Source organism: Eulemur rufifrons, chromosome 7 (assembly GCF_041146395.1).
Source record: "Eulemur rufifrons isolate Redbay chromosome 7, OSU_ERuf_1, whole genome shotgun sequence".
NCBI classification, from domain to species: Eukaryota; Metazoa; Chordata; class Mammalia; order Primates; family Lemuridae; genus Eulemur; species Eulemur rufifrons.
The window spans coordinates 192,715,259-192,739,486 of record NC_090989.1 but is presented as its reverse complement, the minus strand read 5'-3'; the positions used below and the strand labels follow the sequence as shown (position 1 = coordinate 192,739,486).

The 24,228-nt window shown below is 39.9% G+C and overlaps 1 pseudogene; it reads right to left on the bottom strand.

Annotated features, from left to right (window-relative positions):
* Positions 1 to 20,982: 20,982 nt before the first annotated feature.
* LOC138385881 (forkhead box protein K2-like) lies at positions 20,983 to 24,020 on the bottom strand (annotated as a pseudogene).
* Positions 24,021 to 24,228: the final 208 nt, after the last annotated feature.

Genomic DNA, 24,228 nt, shown 5'->3' with positions numbered 1-24,228 from the left:
AGTGATAATAGCTAAGTTTATTTCTAGCACTCTCTGCTGGTTTCCTGTCATAGAAGGTAGAAGCTGAGCTTCCTCACTCCACCATGACCTTATTTCCCTCCCTCCATTTCCTTGACAAATGTATCACATTTTGTATTAAATCAGTAATTATATTTGCATTATTATGACTATGCAAATATTGTTTGTTGCTGAGTCATACAGTTTTCTTGCTGTTCTTCTTCTGCACACCCTTCATTCCTTCCCTGAAATATTTCTGAAATCTGAGCACCTCACTTCTCCCAGACAATCCCCTTTTTTTAGCCTACATTAGCACACACAACCAAGTAAGTAGTCACCCGCTGGTCTCTCTGCTTTCACATCCTTCTATTTCTTGTGGAATTAATTTCCTGACTATATTTATTTGCCTGTTTTCTAACAGCTGTTAATCCCCCAAATTTTGTGACATTTGTCACATGCCTATCTAAATATTTTCCATCTACTAAAATATATCTGTTTCATGTTTCTCTTGGAGACAACTCCTCTCAGCCTTTTGTCATTCTCCTCCAGTATGGAGTGCTTTGTTTTGCTAGTCCTGCTTTGTTAGCCTGTTTTTCTGGGACATCTCTTTGAAGTCCTCTGCGATCTCACATAATGGCTCTCTTGTGTCAGATCCCCTATGCCATAGGTTCTGTGTTTCCTATGTCTTGTTATACTCCTTGAGGGTCTTTTGTTGTTTTGTTTTTGAGATAGGATCTTTCTCTGTTGCCCAGGCTAGAGTGCAGTGTCTTCATCCTAACTCACTGCAACCTCAACACCCTGGGCTCAAGCAATCTTCCTGTCTCAGCCTCCCAGGTGGCTGGGACTACAGGCATATGACACCACACCTTGCTAATTGTTTTTTTGTTTTTTTTTCTCGCAGAGATGGACTCTTTCTGTGTTGATCAAGCTGGTCTCAAGCTTCTTTCCTCAAGCAATTCTCCTACCTTGGCTTCTCAAAGTACTGGAATTACAGGCTTGAGCCACCTCACCTGGCCATAATCCCTAGTTTTACTGGAGCACATTCCCCCTGGAAAGGGCACATGGGCAGACATTTTTAGAGATCTAGTCTGTCTGAAAATCCGTTCCATTTGATAGAACATAAAATTCTAGGCTGAAACTAAGTTTCATTGTCTGAAGACATTTCTCTATTGTGTTCTCAATTTAGTGTTGTCCTTGAGTCTGTTCCCCCCATTCCTTTTCTGAAAGAATTTTAGTGCATTCTCTATCCCTGGGATTAGTCCAATTTTGTAATATGGTTTGGGGGGGATTTTTTCATTTTATTGGGTCCACTAAGTTTGCAGACCATCTCTTCTAGAGAGTTTTGTTTTCTTGCTATTTTTTCTGTTCCTTCTTTTTTCTTATATCCTTATTCAAATGTTGGGCCTCTTAGACCAGTATTTCTGCATTGATCTTTAATTTTCCCTCCACTTCTTTCCAGTTTGTCTTTTTGTTCTATTTCCTGGGGATTCTTTGACTGTATACTATAACACTTCTATTCAAAGTTTTGTCTTTTTGAGAGTATTTTAAGAAAGTTTCAAAAGTTTTTATTTTCTACTGAATTTTTACCACTTCTATAAATTCCTTTTTCCTGTTGTTTTTATCTCTCTTGTTGGAGCCTTCTCTCAAATGTGTGGTGGTGGTCCCTATATTTTTCTAATTGGAAACACCATCCATCAGCAGGACTTTTGTTAACTGATGGCTTTCACTGTGAGGATTTGAAGGACAAGCCGGCTTTTCATTTGGGGGACCTCAGTGTATTACCTGAGGGTCTTTTCTCTAGGACAGTTCAGTCTCTTCCGAGAAAGAGCTCCCCACTTTCTACCTGGGGAGTGCAAGCTTAGCTACTTGTACATTTTTCAGTGAATGGACTTTTCCCATTTTCCAAATTTCAGTCCTGGTATCTCTGAGACTGGTACCTCTGAGCCCAGAAACACTCAGGTATATAGCTCCAGGAATACACATCTAAATTCCTTATAAGATGGGTGCACAGGTGGAGGTGGGGCTCTAACCACAGATTTTGAACTGACTTTGTTGGCTTTTGTTTTGTTTCACCTACCTCCCACAATGCCATGTGCCTTCTGAATTCTGAGACTGCCTTGAGTTCAATGAGGCTGTTCCAGTCACTCTCTGGATGCACCAAAGTTGTGCTTCCACAGCAGTTACCACCCCTTTGTCATCTTTTTATCTTTCAATATTAAAAATCATCTCCTGTCAATCCTTTTTCCTCATCTTATATACAACCTTTATTTGATGCCTTTAATTCTAATGAATTTCAGGACGAAGAGGAAATAAATTCATGGTCCACCCATTAAACCCAAATTTAGAAGCTATATTTAAAGTATAAATCTAAGTTTAAATTCAATATAATTAATAATATTAGTTCAGGCAATTTTTAGTTATTCCTATAATAATCATATTACACATTTCTACTTAAGCCCTCCCTAGTAATTGAATTCCAACTCTTCACCCTGCCATATGGTCCCATCACTGTGCAACATACATGGAGTTTTTTTCAAGAGTGCACAGTGTTAGATATCTTTAAGTGAATGAGAAGTCATCAATTCTAAAAAAAAAAAAAAAAAACCAAACATATCCAAAGTCTGTCTTGTAACAAAAGGCAGAGAAAAAGTTTAGTTCACTTTTATTTTTTTTTAATGGGTTTAAAGTCAGAGAGAGTAGGCACAATGGAAAAAGTGGGTGGGGACAGGATTTCACCTGGGTACTTGACCTTCCTTTTGTGGTAAGGCTTGGGTTGTGACTACCAGGTGTTATTTTCTAGTCTTTGCTATTCAACTGTAAATCTACTAAGTACCCTCTTCCCTTTCCTGTTAAAGACTATAAAATTCTATATTCTAGTATTTGTGCTGACTGAAGATAAATGCAATTCTCTGTCCCTGTCTATTTTGTGACTACCTGAAATAATATCTATGAACACTAAACTGTTGGTAGAGTTTTTGCTGTTTAATTTTTTTTTAGTATTTGCATTTTATATCCTTAAGTTTGTCAGTATAGTTTGTTGTGATTGTAAGATGACAATGGTAAGGCTTTAGCCATAAAGGGCAATTGTCAAGTTTTCAAGCAAGATGAGGAGAATATTACCTGTTAGAAGCTGTAATTGCTTTGCTCAGAAACTTAATTCTGCCACCCTCTAGTCTCAAGAGACAAAGGGATGTTCTTGATATTGAAAAGTTTGCATAGATGAAATTACACTCACTTGCTGTATGTCTCTTGCTGTGTACTTGTTAGCAGAGAGTTTTTACATCTATCTTTTTCTGATCATCTTGAAATTTGGGAATGGCCTGGTTGTGGGGAAAAAAGCAAGCAAGTAGAAATGGCCATTTTCCTGGAATGAATAAATCCTCTGTCTTCAAGCTGGAGTTTAGAGTAAGGCTGGACTGATGGGGAAGTGTTTAATGTTTCTTTGGCTGGATCTAGCCAGTAGACCATAAGTTGCTGATTCACTAAATGAGCCCCCATAAGTTGGTGATTCACTAAAAGCCACATCTAATTCAAGGTTTTAAAGGTTTTAGCATTAATATTTTCAGAGACAAACCATATACATTCATGACAGAAAATCTCAAAGAGAGAAAAATTGGAGAAATCATCATGTCAAGTTCTATAATCTAGTCTGCATTTTGGTCCATTTCCTCTCTGTTCTGTTTATTCTCATGTATATGTTTTTCATAACAACAAACTTTTGTTATGGTGCAGTGTACGCCATATTAGCACCTAACAGTAGTGACCTTAAAAGATACCTTCTTCCACTTGGAATGAAAGTATTTGAATGAGTTATTTTTCATTTTTCATGCTGCATTTGTTTTTTGAGATTATAAAAGTATATACATTAACACAGAGAGTTAATGTTTACACATTAACTGAATAGGTTAAGAAACCCAAAGGATTAGATAGAATTAAAACATTTCTAACTTAAAGGAGAATTCGGCCCTCCAAATAGCAATACTTCTCAAAAATGTAAGTCTGGGACTTTTTATTAATAAGGAATAAGTGATTTTGTAGTAGAAACAACTGAAACAAACAAAAGGGTGTTAGATGGTGTGGATATTTCTTATTGTCAGTTACTGGCAAGTTTTAAATGCTGTGTACTTTTAAAGGCAACAAGTAGATCTTCTCCCTGCCCTGTCTTTCATGTATTTGTGGGGGCTACTGATAGGAGAATGTGACACCATGTTAAAAACTATCATATTAATAGGAGGAAAGAAGGCTCATCTGAATTAGTTTTTTTAAATGCATTAATATCATTGGTACTGTGTGGTTTTAAAGAATGCTGCTGTTTCTTCCAACTATTCAGTCACTGATATTTGGTTGCTAATTTCTTTCTTTCTTTTTTTTTTTTGAGACAGAATCTCACTCTGTTGCCCAGGCTAGAGTGCCATGGCATCAGCGTAGCTCACAGCAACCTCAAACTCCTGGGCTTAAACAATACTTCTGCCTCAGCCTCCTGAGTAGCTGGGACTACAGGCATGTGCCACCATGCTTGGCTAGTTTTTTTCTGTATATAATTTTAGCTGTCCAGATCATTTTTTTCTATTTTTAGTAGAGACGAGGTCTCACTGTCACTCAGGCTGGTCTTGAACTCCTGGCCTCAAGTGATCCTCCTGCCTCGGCCTCCCAGAGTGCTAGGATTATAGGCGTGAGCCACTGCGCCCGGCCTGCTAATTTCATTTTTAAGAAAGAGAGCTGTCTTAACATTGTTTAGGATATTTCATTATTTGACTGTTGCATTCTTTGCAACTAAATGGATACTGATAAAGTGTTTTAAACATAGTTTATTTTCTACAGGGCTCAAAAAGTTTCTTCTAACCTCTGATATCATTATAGACAAATTCTCACTAATTTGTGTCTGTAGCAAGATTTATCTTCCAAATTGTAACTGATTTTAAATAATAATTTGTCAAACACTTGTTCTCACTAATTTGTCCCAAATTCTGTGATCAGCAGCTGGAGGTAGAAGGAGTAAGAGTCCCACTTACCATGCAGAAGCTTGGTTTTTATGAGGGGGCTGTCCTGCAAGCAAATGCTGCCATGTAACAAGTGGTGAAATAAACATATGAGTGTCCACAAAGGGAAGAGTTTTGTGGTGTGGAGGCTGGCAAAGGTATCCTGGAAGGTAGGTGGGTCCAGTTTGCTGGGACAGGAGGAAGGAAAAGGCATTCCAGCCAGAGAGCAGCAAGAGTGAGGCAGGAAAGTGCCATGACATATGTCAAATAGCTCATAGAATAAAATTAATAAAATTTTGAAATGAGTGGAAGCTATTCTCTAAAGTTCTCATTTGAGTAATATAATGGCAGTCTTATTGAAACAGGAAGTGAAAGTTAAACTAAAAAAGTTGTTTTTGTCCTCCATTCTTTGACTATGAGAGTCTTAAAATAATAATTTTATCTTCCATTAAGAAAACAGGCCCAGGGAGACCTACAGTCCCCCCATTTGTTGGTGATTGAGCAGCCCGGGCACAAAGGGCCTGTGTCTCTAAAACATTTGTTTCATCACACTGTCTCCTGAACTAATACATTTAGTGTGAGCAAATTAGTAAACTTTATATTAGGCTTTAATTTACTGCAATAAATTTCTCTTATCCCAATATCATAGAAGGCATTACATTTTACTGTAATAAATAAATACTGAAAATCTCTATTTTTTTATCACCTAAGAAAAAAACACTGAACTCTTTTTTTTTATTTCAGCATATTATGGGGGTATAAAAGGTTAGGTTATGTATATTGCCCATGCCCCCCATCCCCCCGAGTCAGAGCTTCAAGCGTGTCCATTTCCCAGACAGTGCACATCGCACTCATTATGTAGGTATACAGCCATCCCCTCCCCTCCCCCCACATCTGCCCGACACCCAATTGGTGTTATTCCCAAATGTGCACTTAGGTGATGATCAGGGAAACCAATTTGCTGGTGAGTACATGTGGTGCTTATTTTTCCATTCTTGGGATACTTCACTTATAGAATGGGTTCCAACTCTATCCAGGAGAACATAAGAGATTCTATATCACCATTATTTCTTATAGCTGAGTAATATTCCATGGTATACATATACCACATTTTACTAATCCACTCATGTATTGATGGGCATTTGGGTTGTTTCCACATCTATGTGATTGTGAATTGTGCTGCTATAAACATTTGGGTGCAGATGTCTTTTTTACAGTATGTCTTTTGTTCTTTTGAGTACATCTACCCATACCCCTACCAATAATGGGATTGCTAGATCGAATGGTAGGTCTGGTTGTATCTGTTTAAGGTATCTCCGTATTGCTTTCAACAGAGGTTGCACTAGTTTGCAGTCCCACCAGCAGTGTATGAGTGTTCCTGTTTCTCCACGTCCATGCCAACATTTATTGTTTGGGGACTTTTTGATAAAGGCCATTCTCACTGGAGTTAAATGATATCTCATTATGGTTTTGATTTGCATTTCCCGATGATTAGAGATGTTGAGCATTTTTTCATATGTTTCTTTTCCATTCTTCTCTCTTTTGAAAAATTTCTATTGATGTCCTTTGCCCACTTTTTGATAGGGTTGTTTGATTTTTTTCTTGCTAATTTTCCTGAGTTCTGAATAGATACTAGTTATTAGTCCTTTGTCGGATATGTAGCTTGTGAAAATTTTTTCTCATTCTGTAGGTTGTCTGTTTTCTCTCCTGACTGTTTCTTTGGCTGTGCAGAAGCTTTTTAATTTAATCGGGTCACATTTGTTTAATTTTGTTGTTGCTGTGATTGCCTTTGGGGTCTTGTTCATAAATTATTTGCCTAGGCCAATATCTATAAGAGTCTTTCCCACATTTTCTTCTAGAATTCTAGTAGTTTCACATCTAAGGTTTAAGTCTGTTACGCACCATGAGTTGATTTTTGTAAGAAGTGAAAGTCGTGGGTCCTGTTTCAGTCTCCTACATGTGGCTATCCAGTTTTCCCAGCACCATTTATTGAATAAGGATTCTTTTCCCCAGAGTATGCTTTTGTCTGCTTTGTCAAAGATTAGACGGCTATCTGAGGATGGTTTCATATCTGGATTTTCTGTTCTGTTCCACTGGTCTGTGTCCCTACACTTGTACCTGAATTCTTATTTTAAACTTTTAAAATTATTTATAAATGGAACTCACAATAGATTCTTGCCGGATTTCACTATAGGTATCATATCAAAGGCAGCATTTTATAAGCCATTCTTCAAACATTGTCTGAGGAAGTTCAGAGCCTTTAGTGGGTTTCCTATAGAGCCACACATAGATACCACAAAGGCAGTTTATGGAGTATAAGAAATATCTTAATGCTTTATCACTTGACTTTTTTTAAGAGTTTTTATTGATAATAATTGTACATATTCATGGAGTACATGTTATATTTTGATACAAGCATATAATATATAATGATCAAATCAGGGTAATTGAGACATGATTCCCCTGAAACATTTATCATTGCTTTATGTTGGGAACATTTGAAGACTTCTAGCTATTCTGAAATATAATAAATTGTTGTTAACTATAGTTGCCCTATTGCACTATTGAACACTAGAACGTTTTCCTTCTATTTAACAGTATTACCCATTTACCAACACCTCTTCATTACTCCTTCCCACCACCCTTACCAATCTCTAGTAGCCACCATTCTATTCACTACCTCCATGAGATCAATTATTTTTAGGTCCCATATAGGAGTGTGAAAATTAAATATTTGTCTTTCTGTGCCTGGCTTATTTCACTTAATGTCCTCCAGATCCATCCATGTTTGTGCAAATGACAAAATTTCCTTCTTTTTCATGGCTAAATAACACTCCATTGTGTACATACACGACGTCTTTCTTATCCATTGGTCCCTTGATAAACACTTAAGATGATTCCACATTTTAACCATTGTGAATAATGCTGCAATAAACACCGAAGTGCAAATATCTTCTGGTTACATTTTATGTCTTTACCTCACCCAAGCAAGGTTTAGAGGCATGCCCTTCCCCTCTGCAATGCTCACCATGTTCATGCCCATTAGTTGTGAGTTTACCTCCCCTAACCCCCTATTCCCTGGAGAATATTACTATCGTTATCACTTGACATTTTAACCAAAGAAAAAACCACACTTTTATAGGTTTAACTTACTGTGACATTTTATTCTGTTTCTTTTTTCCCTTCAGGTATCTCCAGGGCAGCTTATTAGAAAAGACAGCACATGCTCAATGGTGTGTCTAGAAAACAACGAAGTCAACCAGCCTAACTGTAGAACAACAGTAAAATAGTGAGTACAACTAGGCTGCCAAGAGCAGAGTGACAGATCCCCTTATACTAAAAGGATCCCAGACATCCTCAGTCATTTCAGTCATTTGGCGCTGCTTTTTCAGGGATCAGTTTGAGAAATTGATATCAATTATATACTAATTTAAATGGCCTAAGTATGAATTTTCAATTTCTGTTTTAGTCTTAGACTATGTAGAGGAAGGGAAAGCCAGTTACCAAATAAGCAATTCCAGAAAAAAATTGTAGCTCTTTATGTGATGCATTTACCTTAAGATAATGGTGAGCATAATGAAAAGGAGAGGTGTTTTTTATTGGAAGTTTTTGAAGAAACAAATAGTTCTCAATGAGCTATAGGCCTGAAGTAATGTATACTACTTTGGAAACTATTCTTGGAAGAAGGGACAGCTTGTTTTTGTTGGCAGCCAAATGTGTCTGCATTGAAATATACCTAATCAAGCATGAGCACCTTTGAGGTGCACAATCACAGATATACTTTTAAAACACCCTGAGATGAACCATTGAAGTTTATTGAAAAGGCATTAACAACAAAAATAAGCCCCATTGGATTGTCCTTTGAACATTATTAACACATTGGATTACAAGTGTTGATTTTCAGAACACAGTTTGGAAAATGCTACTTTAGGATACCAATGTCCTTGTTCCCAGTTTTACAGTTAAAAAAATATAACTAGCTTATAAATTTAATTTTCTTTCTAATGTACTAGTTTTTTGCTAATTAAATTATCTGTAACGGCTACATTTAATTAAAAATTGCAAGTTTACACTCATAAATGTCACTTTTCTCTTTCACTTATAACAATAGTCATGATCAAATTGTGTTTGAGATAAAACTGGACCGTGACCCTGCCCAAAGTCGTGGGTTCTGGTACTTTATTAAGTAATCACTAAATGCTTTTGTTCAGACAAGGCCCTAAATCTATGAGCAAAAAAACCACTCTACTTTGGCTAGAGTCCCAGCGTTTTTTGAATTCAGATGATTCTGATGTTTCCATATGTAATACAAAAGTAGTTTCAAAGATTAACCTTGCTCAAACAAGTACATTTTATGCTTTTTTCCCCCCTAACTTAGTCTAATTTTTATAAGTCTCCCTTTGGAAGTACAGTAAGTTTTAATTTGCTGTCATTAAGTTTTAGAAATGATCATATGACATATTCACTGTTGGTGAAAGAAAGGTTTCTTAAGCAAATTAACAGGGAAAATTGGCTTTTAGGAAAGATTTTGAAAAACTTGTGAGGGAGTAGTATTGCTTGTTCTCAATGGGAGAGGTGAGCCATTAGAATCACTTATGCAACATTTTTCAAAATACATATCTGCAAATATGCATCTTCCCAACTCCACCTTCCCTCCATGTCTAGGCACTCACAAGCCCTTTAGGAAAATGGGGAAGAATGTGAGGCAGAATTACACGAACAAAAGCATCCCAGGTGATTCTGATCTCAACCCTAACGCAATCATTCCCAAGTTTTGCTGTACATTGGAATTACCGGGGAACTTTAAAATAATTCTGATGCCCAAGTCATATCCAATGCCATCTAAGTCAGAATGCCTCAAGTTGAAAGTCAGGCTGTTTTTAAAGTTCTTCAGATAATTTCTGTGTGCAGTAAAGGAGGGACAATGCTGCTTACTTTGCATGTAGGAGGATGCACTGTTTCTATCGGTGGGACTTTGGGCAGGTCAGTTTTAAGCCTTGGTTTCCTTACCTGTAAAATGAGTTGAGTTAAATGTCATGTGAGGTTGGGTGGTCCTTTCCATCTTATAACTTCAAATTCTGTGATTTTGAAATCAATTTGGAAACAAAACTGCTGGAAACATTATATTAATAAAAGTGTTCATCTTATATGCTAATAATGTTACAGGCTTTTTAAAAAGTGCTAATAGTATATAGACCTACTTTTAAAAATCTGATTTGCCTTTCTTCAATTATTTTGAGCCTCATTTTAGACATTGGGGACAAATGGAATCATATAACTTACCAAAGAGAACGCTTTGTTTTCTAACACACAACATCTGTGGATAACAGAAATACAGTAACAGAGTGAGTTGTCTCTGTTCATTAATATTTCATTTAAAATATTTGGGAAATGGCTACCCTTAATATTATACTGTGCAATATTATGCTGCACTGTTAACACTGCTTGTTTTGGGATAGCTATATCTGTCATTGATTTTGCACTTAAATTTTCACACTTATATTTACTAACAAATTTTTCAATATTTATTGCGAAAGTGACATTAAATGATTTTATTTGGTATAAAGCTCTTTCATTATTTACTTTTAGAGCTAAAATGGAAAACAGGAAGGTAAATGATAGTGAACTAAATCAACTGAAATTCAAGGCCTAACAACTTAAAGTAAACAAAATTGCTATATGACTTAAATTTAAGCATGTGTACAAATAGATATAACTTTCACAGGATGAAAGGTTCTATGGGTAGAAGAGCAAATGACAGGGAAAATAAGTAATAATAAATATATTACAATAATCAACAGAAACCTGTCTTCTAACTGCATATTGCCTAGCATGTTCGCTGTCCTATTTTTGCTAAAAGCCAAAGAACTAAAACAAAGGGGAAAGTGCCCACACAGTGCTGTTCTAAAGTAGAGAATTGTAGAGTTCCTGGGAATGTTCCCCCTACCACCTTTTAAAAATTGTCTTCAGACATAACAAATGATAAAATCTGTTGTTAAAAATATTTTTTTCCTCCACAGTGTGACTTTAGTAATATATAACGACATAAATAACAGGTGAACTTTTTTTTTTTTTTAATTTCAATTAGCTTTATTTACAGTTCTAGAATTGGGAAACAATTCATTTCATAAAATAGAATAAGTGTTCCAATGAACTGAGGATAAAAGCTTGGCTTCATAAGCAGAGGAGGGCAGAGAAAGCAAGCTGCTTAGTTACTTTTTTTTTTTTTTTATTTCATCTTGTTGTGGGGGATACAGAATTGCAGGTTACATACGTTGCCCATGTTCTGCCTTTCCCCTGAAGTCAGAGCTCCAGGCGTATCTGTTCCCCAGGTAGTGCGCTTTGCACCCATCATGTAGGTATATATCCCTCCCTTCCCGACCTCCCCTTCCCGAGTCAGCACCTTCAGGCCTTACCATTCCCCAAACGGGGCGCAATGCACTCATTGTGTAGGCATACCCCCATCCCCTCCCCCACCCCCCACCTCAGTCTGATATCCAATTGGTGTCGTTCCCAGATGTGTATTTAGGTGATGATCAGGGAAACCAATTTTCTGGTGAGTACATGTGATGCTTGTTTTTCCATTCTTGGGATACTTCACTTAATATAATGGGTTCCAACTCTCTCCAGGAGAACCATAGAGATGTCGTATCTCCATTATTCCTTATAGCTGAGTAATATTCCATGGCATACATATACCACAGCTTACTAATCCAATCATGTATTGATGGGCATTTGGGTTGTTTCCACATCTTTGCTATTGTGAATTGTGCTGCTATAAACATTCGGGTACATGTGCCTTTGTTACAGAATGACCTTTTTTCCTTTGGGTATATGCCCAATAATGGGATTGCTGGGTCAAATGGCAGGTCTACTTGAATCTGTTTAAGATACCTCCATAATGCTTTCCACAGGGGTTGCACTAGTTTGCAGTCCCACCAGCAGTGTATCAGTGTTCCTGTCTCTCCATATCCACGCCAACATGTGTTGTTTTGGATTTTTTTGATAAAGGCCATTCTCACTGGGGTTAAGTGATATCTCATTGTGGTTTTGATTTGCATTTCTCTGATGATGAGGGATGTTGAGCATTTTTTCATATGTTTGTTAGCCATTCTTATATCTTCTTTCAAGAAGTTTCTATTCATGTCATTTGCCCACTTTTTGATAGGGTTGTTTGATTTTTTCTTGCTGATTTTCCTGAGTTCTAAATAGATTCTTGTTATCAGTCCTTTATCTGATGTGTAGTATGCAAAAATTTTTTCCCATTCTGTAGGTGGTCTGTTTATTCTCGAGACTGTTTCTTTGGCTGTGCAGAAGCTTTTTAATTTAATCATGTCCCATTCATTTATTTTTGTTGCTGCTGTGATTGCCTTGGGGGTCTTCTTCATAAATTCTTTGCCTAGGCCAATGTCTGTAAGAGTCTTTCCTACATTTTTTTCTAGAATTCTGATTGTATCACACCTAAGGTTTAAGTCTGTTATCCACCGTGATTTGATTTTTGTGAGAGGTGAAAGCTGTGGATCCTGTTTCAGTCTTCTACAAGTGGCTAACCAATTCTCCCAGCACCATTTATTGAATAGGGATTCTTGTCCCCAGAGTATATTCTTTCCCACTTTGTCAAAAATTAGGTGACTATATGAGGATGGTTCTATATTTGGAGTTTCTGTTGTGTTCCACTGGTCTGTGTCCCTGTACTTGTGCCAGTACCAGGCTGTTTTAAGAACCACGGCCTTGTAGTATAGTTTGAGGTCTGGCAAATTAATACCTCCCATTTTGTTTTTGTTGCTTAAAATTGCTTTTGCTATACGAGGTCTTCTTTGATTCCATACAAAGTGTATAATTATTTTCTCTACGTCTGTGAAGAATGATGTTGGTAATTTAATAGGGATTGCATTGAATCTGTAGATTACTTTGGGTAGTACAGACATTTTAACAATGTTGATTCTTCCGATCCACGAGCATGGTATATTTTTCCATCTATTTGCAAGTTTTGCTATTTCTTTTCTCAGTGTTTCATAGTTTTCCTTATAGAGGTCCTTTACCTCTTTAGTTAGGTATATACCTAGATATTTTATTTACTTTGTTGCTATTTTGAAGGGTATTGAGTCTTTAATTTGGTTTTCCGATTGACTGTTATTGGCATATATAAATGCCTCTGATTTGTGTATATTAATTTTGTAGCCTGAGACTTTGCTGTATTCGTTAATCAATTCCAGGAGTCTCATGGTTGAATCCTGGGGTTTTCCAGATATAACATCATATCATGAGCAAAAAATGAGAGTTTGATCTCTTCCTTCCCTATTTGGACTCCCTTGATTCTGCTCTCTTGCCTGATAGCTCTCGCAAGGACTTCCAATACTATGTTGAAAAGTAATGGGGACAGTGGGCAGCCCTGTCTGGTTCCAGTTATAAGTGGGAGTGCTTTCAATTTTTCCCCATTCAGAATGATGTTGGCTGTGGGTTTGTCATATATGGCTCATATCATTTTTAGGTAGGTTCCATCTACGCCTATTTTGTTAAGCGTTTTTATCATAAAACGGTGTTGAATTTTGTCAAATGCTTTTTCTGCATCTAATGAGAGTATCATATGGTTTTTGTTTTTGCTTCTATTTATGTGGTGGATTACATTTATAGATTTACGTATGTTGAACCACCCCTGCATCTCTGGGATGAAGCCCACTTGGTCGTGGTGGATTCTTTTTTTGATAAGTACTTGGATTCAATTTGCTAGTATTTTATTGAAAATTTTTGCATCTATATTCATGAGAGAAATTGGTCTGTAGTTCTCTATTTTTGTTGCGTCCTTTCCAGGTTTTGGTATCAATGTTATATTGGCTTGGTAGAACGTGTTCGGGAGAATTCCATCCTTCTCGATATTGGGGAATAGTTTATGTAGGATGGGTACCACTTCTTCTTTGTATGTATGGTAAAATTCAGGTGTGAACCCATCTGGACCAAGGCTTTTCTTTTTGAGAAGGTTTTTTATTGCTGTTTCTATTTCAGTTCTTGATATTGGTCTGTTCAGGTACTCTATTTCTTCCTGGTTGAGCCTGGGAAGACTATGTGTTTCTAAAAATTTGTCCATTTCCTGCGCATTCTCCAGTTTGTGTGCATAAAGATTTTTGTAGAATTCATAGATGATATCTTGTATCTCTGTAGCATCGGTTGTGATGTCTCCTTTCATGTTCCTAATGGAGGTTATTAGAGATTTTAGTTTTGTGGTCTTGGTTAGTCAAGCCAGGGGTGTGTCTATTTTGTTTATCTTTTCAAAGAACCAACTTTTTGTTTTATTAATTTCCCTTATAGTTTCTTTGTTGTCTTTTTCATTTAATTCTGATTTGATCTTAGTAATTTCTTGCCTTCTGCTGGGTTTGGGGTCGTTCTGTTCTTCTTTCTCCAGCTCTTTGAGTCTATTCGTTAGGTTGTCTATTTGCAGGTTTTTTGTCTTTTTGACATAGGCATTTATGGATATGAATTTTCCTCTCCGGACTGCTTTAGCTGTGTCCCAAAGCTTTTGATAAGTTGTATCTCCATTGTCATATAATTCAAAGAAGCTTTTGATCTCCATCTTGATTTCTTCCTTTATAGTATAATTATTCAGGAGAAAGTTATTTAGCTTCCATGACTTTGAGTAAGAGTGAGGGTTTCTGTTTGTGTTCATTGTTATTTTTATTCCGCTGTGATCTGAGAAGATGCATGGTATAATTTCTATTTTTTTGAATTTTTTAAGACATGCTTTATGTCCTAGGACATGGTCAATCTTAGAGAATGTCCCGTGAGCTGATGAGAAGAATGTATATTCTGTGGACTTTGGGTAGAATGTCCTATAGATGTCAGCCATGCCCATTTGTTCTAGCATTCTATTTAGGTCCCTTATGTCTTTGTTTATTTTCTGTTTAGAGGATCTGTCTTGTAGTGTCAGTGGGGTGTTAAAGTCTCCAGCTATTACAGTATTGTTATCTATTGTTTGGTTCAGATCTAGCAGGGTTTGCTTTATGAATCTAGGTGGACCTAGGTTGGGTGCATATATATTGAGTATAGTCATGGCTTCTTGTTGAATTGGGCCTTTAACCAGTATGTAGTAGCCATCTTTGTCTTTTATTCTTTTTGTTGGTTTGAAAGCTAAGTTATTGGAAATTAAGATTGCCACACCAGCTTTCTTTTGGTTAGCGTTTGCTTGAAATATCGATTTCCATCCTTTTATTTTCAGTCTAAATGCATCTTTGCAGGTTAGGTGAGTTTCTTGAAGACAGTAGATACTTGGATTGTGTTTTTTTATCCATTGGGCCAGTCTATGTCTCTTGAGAGGAGAATTCAAGCCATTCACATTTATTGAGAAAACTGATAAGTGAGACGGTTTTTTGTTCAGCTTGTTGGGTAGAACTTCATTGTGATGTTTTCTCTCCTGAGCCATTGTGGTATCTGGAATTTGATCTTTAGCTCTTGAGTAGTTTTACATTCGTGGATCTTTCTTGTGCTGATCTGTGTGTAATTCTCTTTTGCGTACTTCTTGGAGGGCTGGGGTTGTCTTGGTGAATTCCCTCAACCTTTGTTTATCTCAGAATGTCTTAATTTCTCCTTCGTATAGAAAACTTAGCTTAGCTGGGTACAAGATTCTAGGCTGGGCATTATTCTGTTTCAGAAGCGTCAAAATGGGGCCCCAACCTCTTCTTACCTGTAATGATTCAGCTGAGAAATCTGGCGTAATTCTGATGGGTTTTCCTTTGTACGTTACTTGTTTCTTTCTCCTTACAGCTTGGAGAAGGGACTCTTTAGTGGATATTTTGGTCAGTCTGATGACTACATGGCGTGGTGTTTTCCTGTTTGCTATGAATCTCCCAGGGGTCCTTTGAGCTTCTTGTATCTGTATGTCTAGAGTATTGGGAAGGCCTGGAAAATTTTCCTCAATTATATCTTCAAATAGCTTATCCAATGCTTGTGTATTATCTTCTTCACCCTCAGGAATGCCAATAAGTCTCAAGTTAGGTTTCTTCACATAATCCCACATTTCTGAAGACTCAGATCATTTCTCTTACTTTTTTGATCTATCTCTGTGACTGACTTATTTAGTTGGAAGGAGTTATCTTCAATTTCTGAGAGTCTTTCCTCTGTTTGATCTACCCTGCTCTTGAGATTTTCCATGGTGTTTTGTAGCTCTTTGAGTGAATTCTTCATTTCTAGGAGATCAGTTTGGTTTTTCTTCAATATTTCAATTTCTTTAGTGAATTTTTCCTCCAAATCCTGTATTTTTTTTGTGTTTTCCTTGTGTTGGTTATCCATTGATTCTTGTATATTAGTCAGCTTGTTTGTAATCCATAATTGGAATTCTTCCTGTGACATGTTGGTGTTTTGAGTCTGGTTTGTGTCAAATGGTTGAGAGCTGGTATTTCTCTTTGGGGATGAGCTTTCCGTTTGATTCTTTGCGCTCCCCGTGTTTTTTCACTGGGCCCTTCCCATGTAGATTTATCATTGGATCTTTTCTTATATATTTAGTCTGGTTAACAGCACTGTTTGTGCTCTATTCTTAGGCTGTGAAGCAGTCTAGGTATGTTGCTTCTTTTGGCTAGAAAGGGAGAGTGTTGTGTATTGTTTAGAGATTTTTCTATTTCAGTTGGGGGACTGCTTCTGATGGGTCCAATCCTAGAGGACTGGAGTGATCCAAGACCGCTTTCGTGAGTTAGGACACTGTGTTGTGGTCTTTCAGAAGGCAAGCACGGTCCATACTAGTAGTAGACCTAAATTCTTTTTGTTTGTTTGTTTGTTTGTTTCCATTTGGTTCTTGCTCTATAGGGGAGGTTTCTGTCTCTATCTGCAGGAAAGAAACTAGCTATGGGGAGTGGACGGTGCCCTCGCTCGCTCAGAGCCCCACATGCTGCAGCTCCCCTGGGCAAAAGTCTGCCTTGGTCCAATGTCCCCAGGGATCAGGTTCCACACTCTCGCTTCTGGAGAAGTATTCAGTGTTTACACATGGGCGGGGCTCCTATATAAGGTCCGTGGACCAGGGGAGGGGGCCATCCAGGGAGTCTCTTGATACCCTATTGCTCTGCAGTGACTTGGCTGTGGGCCCTAAGATGGCGATTGCGCGCCTGCAGATTGTTGGCGCTGGGGGTGACTGCTCAGGATCCGGTATGTACCAGAGCCAGGGGCCTGGCCCATTCCGAAGGTCACCTTGGGTCCCCATTTAGAAGGTGAAAAGAGAGAAGAAAGAAAAAAAGAGAAAAGAAAAGGAAAGAAAGAAAGAAAGGAAAGAGAACAAAAAAAGAGAAAAGAATAAAAAGGAGAAAAAGAAAAAGGAAAAAAAAAAAGAAAAGAAACACAAAAAACCAAACCAAAAACACTAAAAACACCAACAAAAATGAACAGAAACAAAACTACTAAGCACCACACCACACCGCAAAGCGAAAAGATACACAAATCTGAAGTATATAGTTCGGCGACTCAATGTTTTTTTTTACACCTTATCGCAGCTCCTCCCCTTCATGCCCGCTCTGCTGGGTCCCGAGCGGCCATTTAATGTTTTTGTTTTTACGCCTTAGCACAGCTCCACCCCTTCACGCCGCCCGGCTGGGTCCCGAGCGGTTTCGCAGTCGATTTCTAGATGGCGTCTGCGCACCCGCACAGCTCCTGGGGTGGTGGGGATGCAGCCTCCGCACTCAAAAATGCGCAGCAGCCAGAGGCCCGGAGGGCAAAGGTGCCCTCCGAGGTTGTCCGGCTTATGAGCCACCGCAAAAAAACCCAGAAAAAATTCACCAAGAATAAAATATATAGTTCGGGGAGCCTATTCTTCTTCTTTTTTTTTTTTACACCTTAGCGCAGCTCCGCCCTTTCACGTCAAGCGTGGCCCCGGCGGAGATTCCCCTAGGGTCCAAGCTGTTCACCCTTTATTGCTACCCAGCGTGCTCATGCATATTCCGCCCTCCTGGCATTGGTTCAGAGACCAGAAGACGGCGCCGGGCAGAAAGAGCTGCTCGGCACTTTATGGCTCCCGAGTGGTTTTGCCCTCGCTTTCAATATGGCGCCCGCAGAGCTCCAGGGCTGGAGGGCACCAGCTCCCCAGCAGGCAGAGACTGCCACTGCCCAGGGGCTGGCCAGCAAGGACGCGCATCGGGGGTCACTGGCTGGAGAACCGCCAAATAAGGCAGCATGGGGGACAACGGTATTTGCTGTCCGGGGATCTTTTGTGTTTTTTTGCCCTGGCGCAGGACCGTCCCTCCTCGCCAAGTGCTGTCTCAGCTCAGAGCCCCCAGTTTCTAAGGTATTTTCCCGAAAAAACCTCCTGTCTGCAATGCCCCACGTATCCCTCGGTGATTCTGCCCTGGCCTGAGGCAGGTCTCTAATCAATTGGGAGCGGAGGTCATTGAGGAGAGCAAACCGCTTTCCCAAGAGGCCGCACCCGCCCCACCTGGGGGCGGGTGTGGCCGACCTGCGCTCCGCTGGCTACTGTCTGTCCCGCGTTCTGCAGAATCCTGTGATCCTAATTTTCGTTCACCTCAGACCTCACTTGCTCTGTTTGTCCCACGCTGATTCTCCGTGGATTCACACAGCTGTTCCTGTGTGGGAGCGGTCCTCTAGCGTTGTGGCAGGTCCGGATCAACGACTTCCTCACCCGGAGCGCAGATACAGGCAGTCACCACCACTCCGCTATCTTTCCCTCTCTCGGATAGTATTAATTTTTAAAAATCTTTTGTAGAATTCAGCAGTGAAGCCATCAGGTTCTGGGCTTTTGTTTTATGGAAGACTTTTTATCACTGCTTCTACAAGTATATTAAATACTTGTTAAATAGACATTAAAATATATTTAATATATTATCATAAATACATGTATTCTTTAATATATTAAATACATTTATTTAATCAATATAAAACATAAATATATATTTTTATTGCACCCTTGAACAATCCAATCTTTTTGAATGTACATGGAAATTTTACCAAAATTGATCATATGATGAATGGGAGAGTAAGCCTTAAAAAATTCTAAATGATTGGCCGGGCGCGGTGGCTCACGCCTGTAATCCTAGCACTCTGGGAGGCCGAGGTGGGCGGATCGTTTGAGCTCAGGAGTTCGAGACCAGCCTGAGCAAGAGCGAGACCCCATCTCTACTAAAAATAGAAAGAAATTATATGGACAGCTAAAAATATATATAGAAAAAATTAGCCAGGCATGGTGGTGCATGCCTGTAGTCCCAGCTACTCGGGAGGCTGAGACAGGAGGATCGCTTGAGCTCAGGAGTTTGAGGTTGTTGTGAGCTAGGCTGACGCCACGGCACTCACTCTAGCCTGGGCAACAGAGTGAGACTCTGTCTCAAAAAAAAAAAAAAAAAAATTCTAAATGATTTAAATTGATTAGAGTGTACTTTGTTTACCTTAATATAATTTACCTAGAAAATCGGTAACAAAAATACTATAAATGCCAAATTTCTTTGAACTTAAGCTAATTCTTTTAAAGCTGTTAATATATTACAGACAATGTCATAATTTAAATAAGAAAATATGTGCATCAAGTAGTTCAAGAAACTCCAAGAGAATAAACACATATTCATACCGACGCACATGATCATCAAATTGTTGAAAGTCAGAATTTTGAAAGCAGCTAGACAGAAGAGAATCATCCTATGCAAATTATTCTCAATGAGAGTAACAGCATATTTCTCATCAGAAACAATGTCTGAAGGGAGTGAATATCATTTGTAAAGTGCTGAAAGAAAAAAATATCAATATAGAATTTTATATCCAACAAAGCTATCATTTTTCATAAATGAAAAAAGCTATTGAGATGTTCAAAGATGGATAAAACTTAGGAGGTTCTTTGCTAGTAGACCTGCCCTACAAGGAATGCTGAACGGAGTCCTCTGGCCAGAAATGAAAGGACACTAGACAGAAACTCAAAGTAATATGACGAACAGAGAAATAAACTACAAAGGTAAATACAATATCCTAAACTATTGTATTTTTGGCTTATAACTAGTCTTTTTTTTCATTTCCTATATTATTTAAAAGACAAACATGAATATTTATAGATTCATGTTAATAGGCACATCGTGAATGACAATGTCACTTGTGCAACAATAACCTAAGGTGGATCTGTAAGAAGCAGAGCTTTTGCATGCTGTCAATGCTAAGTTGGTATCTAATCAACCTAGATTGTTTAAATCACATTTTGTCTTTATGTAACTAATAAACATTCCTAAAATTGCCTAAATTTACCATTCTGAGCCATTTCATTCCACCAGGAAGATACAGGTATTTTTTTCCTCTCTTTAAAAAAGTTAAATACCAAAATTACTACATTTAAATAAATAACATTATGATAATGACACTAAAAATTCAAAATAAGGCTAACATCCTCTTTCTATTTGCACTGCTCCTCTGTCCCAACCCCTAGAACACTCTGGAAAGGTTTGGAAAGGAGAATGTTTTTTTCCTAAGGAGTCTGGGCTGAGGCTATGGGTCGGGGGAGGTTGGAACTTCTCATTCTCTCACTTGTTTCCTTTCCTCTCCTTTTCAATTTTGGTAGGAGATAAGTCAGCCTTAGTTTTTAATTCAGTTCTGAAAGGTCAGGGAAGTCTCTTACTGCAAATCAGAAAACAACCTAAATGTTTCCAGTGCTTAATCACAGCGTGGTTCCTTAGACCCTAGAATTAACATTCAGCTCCTGCTCCGTTGGCATGGCTGCTCCTGCCTGGAGTGGGGACAAGTGCAATATAACTGAGAAGACAGCTGGTCAGATGATGCCTTGAGCTGGCGACTAAACCTGCAATAACACACTATGGAGAAATCTGTGATCTTTGTTTGAAAATGCTTGTGATAAGAAACTGGGTCTTTTCCCCCAAATGTAGTGGTAATGGCTCTGTTGTTTTAAATACACAATACTTAGGAGACTGGTTTTACTTAGAATGGAAAATTTTGCCAGGGACAAAGTTAACACAAAGAAACAAACAACAAAAAACAGCAAGAAAGAGAACAGTTAAGTGCAGCTCAGATGAGACTGGGCAGTTCTTTCCCATCACCAGCTTGTCTCTGAATTCTCACAGTCACATGCAGCTTCAGCATTAGTCTCCTGTCCTACGCACTGAAATGGAGGTGGATTAAATTCACCAAGCAACTGCTCTAACATGGAAAATTTGCAAGTGTCATAAAGTAGCTCCACCTGAACAAGATAAAGAAATCATTCCATGGGCTGAAAACAACAAAAACACAAAACTACTTTGTTTCTTTTCCCCAAATGAAATCCACATGAACGGTCCTGTATGATTTACAAAATTTTCAGAGTAGAAATGCAGTGATGTGAAATGTCACAGACCTCATTATTGCGTAAAGAAAGTGCACTTCGAAATATTCTAATTGCACATGTGAACAACAAAATACCATCTTGCCTGCCAGTACCAGCAGTGAGTACTGCGAGGGCCGTGGTGGGGGGCAGATGGGAGGGCGGTGCTGCCTGGTCTCTGCAGGCGGCCGAGTCCCTGGAGGTCCGCTGGCACCTGCCCCTGACCGCTGACCACGCTGTACCATCCTCACAAGGAGATGCCTGGTCCTCCAGGAAGGGCCGTGGTTTTTCACTGGTAGTTAAAAAAGCTTCACTCGAAGGCAGCAGCCCAGGGAGTGCTCAGCAGGAGAGACACTGTCTCAAGTACCAGGTTTTGTTGTGTGTGGTTTTTGTTCAAGTGTGACTTCTGTCTGTAAATTAAGGAGTGTTCAGGCCACCTGGGTTTTGTATTTTCAGTACTGAGAGGTGAAGTCCAAATGCAGGGCCCTTTACCCACAGAGAGAGGGCGCACTCCTAGTATTGGTGAGAGGCAATGTCCCCTTTTGGCACCACAACATTGATATTTTAAAGTAAGAGAAACTTTCCCAGTCGCTAGTTTTAGACACCCTTTTCCTCACAGCTGCCCGTGACGTGTCCACACTCAGGGTGATGACGATGCTCTGGTCATCTTCTGTTTTGATTCGCTTCAGCCCTGGCTGCCCAGGTTGGTTGCTGTCCTGGCAGATGCTGATGCGGGGGTCTCCAGCACGTGTAAAGGACTCCTCGCGGCATTGTTCACCTGGCAGTGGACCGCAGTGGGGATTGGTACCACAAGAGTCCTGCTTTGCGTTACAGTTTTTACTGGTAGCTGGTGTTGACCTAGCGGTGTCTGTTGTACTGATAACGAAGATCCTCATCAATCTAACACTAACCTATTACCTGGCTTCTGTAATCACGCTTACCTATTGCATCAGCCTCCTGAGACCCCACCCCTTGGACCACCCCAACCTAATAAAAGTGGAAAAAACCCAGTATACAGGATCAGAACTTGGTGATAACTCCCCTCTGAGCCCACCATTAAATAAACCTTCATTCTCTGTGTGCGGCTTGTTTTGTCCTTGGAACCACACACTGTAACACTTGCTATAACACTACTACAGTGACCATTTGGACACAGGTGGTCTGTGACATCTGAATGATCTGGCTGGCAGCACCTAATGTGCCATGGCTAATTGCAGCAACAGGTTCTACTTTTACTTTCCTGTGATTTCTATTCTCTTGTAGCTGGGCCCTAGCAGAGGCCAACACAGCTGCCTGAGTGACTATGGCTTGTCCTGAGACAGTGTAGGTGTTCGCTGGGGCCAGTCCAGCCACGCTGGTGACTGACACTGCTGGTATCTGGTGGAGGACGTGAACTGTCTGCACAAAGGGTGGCTGGGAGGTCACTAGGTCACCACCTTGCAGTGGTCACTAGGGTGGCAGCAGTGTAGGCAGCAGGCTTAGGCACCTGTAGTAGTTGCTACTGAATGGTGATTAAGATGGGCTGTCTGGACAGAGGTGACTCTGGTGAGCTTTGGGCAACCCAGGCTTCTTGGATGATGGCAAGTCTGGGGTGTGAGTTGCCAGGCTCAGGCTCCTGATGGGCCGGCAAGGCTTCCCTCCACAGGCTTTCAGGGCTCCGGGGCCACTGCAGTGAGCAGACACTACTCCAGCGTGACTGGGAGAGGCTCCTAGAAGATAGTGGTCACAGAGAGGTTCTAAATCAAGGTACACTCCTAGGCTGCCTTTTCCTAAAAGCCTGCTTTTAATTTGCTTTCAGAGACAGGATCTCTACCTTCCAGAATGAGCCTTTGCCTGTTTCTTCCTGGGAATGTGGTACTTGGATGAAATAACAATTCAGACAGAGATTGTCCAGAACTGAATTCTGCCACTCCTTGTCAGTCTTGCAGTATGGATAATTTTTAGTGGTGTGCATATAAATTCCATTTAGGATGAGTTGTTTACCAGGAGCCATTGTAATTGCTTGTACTATTGTGCATAGGAATAAGGTGGCTTTGAATCAGCCTTTGGGCTTCCTCCACCGGAAGCTTCTTTTTTATTTTCTGGGTGCGAGTTTTCAGCCACTAAATTGAGGTCAGAGGGCATCAATGGGCCCATTTTGAAACCTGAAGACTCCACTTCCCGGGGGCTGGATGGGCAGGAGTTGGCAGCACTGATAGTTCCCGCTGGGGAGGGAAGGGGGATGATGAGGTGGGCCATGGTGTTTGGAATGTTGATGGTCAGAGGCCAGAGGTGCGGCTGCACAGCCTTAGCTGGGGACTCAGGCACCTCTTGCTTCTTCCTCTTCTGGCCTGATAGAGAAGTGAAAGTTAGTTTGAAGTTTGTGCTCGGAAACCTGGTGCATGAAACTTGGTAGCTGCAGCAGCAGCACCCGGTGCCTCTGGAACATCTGTCCACAAACACGCTGTTCTGGCCAAGGCAATGCAACTGGAATTCGCCACTTAAGGCCTGGGCTGTGCAGGTGGTGGGTCCCGGGCTGTCCAGCCATGGCCAGCGCTGCAGCTCGGGGTCGTCAAGATCTTGAGGTGGCACTGGGAGATGAAGCTCGAGTGGCCCATGCTCACATCCACTGAGCCCTGCGACGAGATGCACTTGATGGTCGCTGAGTGCTTGGTAATTAGGTACTCGAACTGGCAGCCCTCCAGCTGCACCACTTCCCCGCAGCCTGGCCAGGACCACTGCTGCCTGGCCTGGCCCCGCCGCCTATGACGGGGTGCTGCTGAAGCCACTGCCATCGGCCTGAGTGAGAGTCCACCACCACTCACTGGAAGCTAGGAGCCAGAGCAGAGGCCTCCGGTTTGCCAGGGAGCAAGCCAATTAGCAGCGGCTAGTGGCCTCAATCTCGATTTAATAAATTTATAATGTTAAATTCAAGCACATATAAACCACTAAGAAATTTCAACAGAATACAAATAAAAGCCAATGAGAAGGAAATCAAAATAG